Consider the following 1,817-nt stretch of genomic DNA (forward strand, 5'->3'; position numbering starts at 1 on the left):
GATGAACCAGAACTGAACGAACTGAACCAGAACTGAACCAGAACTGAACCAGAACTGAACCAGAACTGAACCAGAGATGAACCAGAACTGAGCCAGAGATGAACCAGAACTGAACCAGAACTGAGCCAAAGATGAACCAGTGATGAACTTGAACTTTATCTGTTCATGTCATCGTGTGATGTCATCAATTATCATTGAATAGAAGTTCATTACAGTCTGAATGGAAATGTCGAGGACCGACCGTGTCAGCAGACGGAGGACGGAGTTGATGATGATGTTTCTCAGTGGTTGGTTTGTAGCAGTAGCACCACCGTCCAATCACTGTTCATCACCGAGGACCTGAGCAGTGTGAGGTGTGAGGTTTACACCTCAACGGGGCCGACGCGTGTGTGTGTGTGTGTGTGTGTGTGTGTGTGTGTGTTATAGATGAGCTTCAGTCTGTGCCTGGCTCTTCACAGGTTGAATTAGCCCCTGATCCTCTAATCAGTCTGGAGAGATGGGAACTGAACACAGCCCCCCCCCCCCACTCTAGGAGCAGATATATCTTCCTCCCGGTGCTTATAATTCTCAGCCAGTGTAAAATAAGACTCCAGTTTGAAGAGTCATTTGAGTCATAGTTGCTTGTTATTGCTGCAGTCAAACATAGGGGGCACCGTTGATGTGTTTTTCTCTTCTTCCATATTTGTGGATGAACTCTGACTGAGATTCTTGACATTGATCATTTCTTCAGGTTAATGTTTGATGTGTCAGTATTTAAAGGTTATTGTTCCACGTCACAGTCTGAGAGGAATACCTGGGTCTGTGTACAGTCCAGGAAGTGGGTCAGAACTACAGGTCAGCTGGTGGCACCGGGGCGAGGCCCAGTGGCCAATCAGGCGTCAGCAGAGGAGCTCTCCTCACTGGAGGGATGAGATATCCTGAGGTCGTTTATAAATCTTCACGCCTGCTCTCAGGATGGTTTCAAGGTTTATTTATTTTATTTTAAATGGTTTAAGACATATGGAACCCGTACGACTCAGCAGCTCCACCTAGGTCTCACACTGAGAGGTGAACATATTAATCTTTCCTTTCCTTTTAATCAACTTTGGAACCGCAATGAATCACTGTGACTGCAGTGAATATTCAACGACCTACAGCTTTTGTCAGACCCCTCCCCTCATCTGAATTATCCTCCGCTTCGGTGGACCTGTGGTGCAGTGGCTTCTCCGTTGCACCTCCCCTTGATATTCATAAAGACAAATGACAGGAGTGCAGCCGCTGACAGTACCTCAGTGGATCATCACACGCTGCCGACGGGTGAACGTTCAGCTCCTCTGTCCTACAGGAAGTTCTACATCGTGACATCACTGACTTTTCTACCCTGCTGCAGTCGTTTGGCTCAGTTCAAATTCAAAATGAAACAGACGTTTATTCTGCCTTGTTTACTTCCCTTCCTGTGGCTCAGGGTCAGAACTGAGGGTCACCTGACGGTGCTCGCTGACGCTCGCTGAGTGGACCTGCACCCCAAACCACAGTTGGCAGCTGTGGAGACCATCATTCACTGACTGAGGTGGTCTTTGTGGTCTTTCTTTCTAATCAGGAAACACAGTCAGATACTGGTAGGTGTCATAACAGACCAGCAGGGGGACGTGGAGTAAACCTGGACGATACATCTCATTAAACTAAAGTGTCTTCTGTCTGTCCAGACTTCCTGACACCTCTGACAGTCGCACCATGTGATTTTGACGTTTTATTTCCCAGGCGTGTAAACAAGCCCAGCCGTCGGGTTTCAACCATCACGGTCGACTGTAATTTGCTCAGTGCGTCGTGTCGGATGA

The sequence above is a fragment of the Cynoglossus semilaevis genome, chromosome 6 (assembly GCF_000523025.1).
Source record: "Cynoglossus semilaevis isolate Cse_v1.0 chromosome 6, Cse_v1.0, whole genome shotgun sequence".
Classification (NCBI taxonomy): domain Eukaryota; kingdom Metazoa; phylum Chordata; class Actinopteri; order Pleuronectiformes; family Cynoglossidae; genus Cynoglossus; species Cynoglossus semilaevis.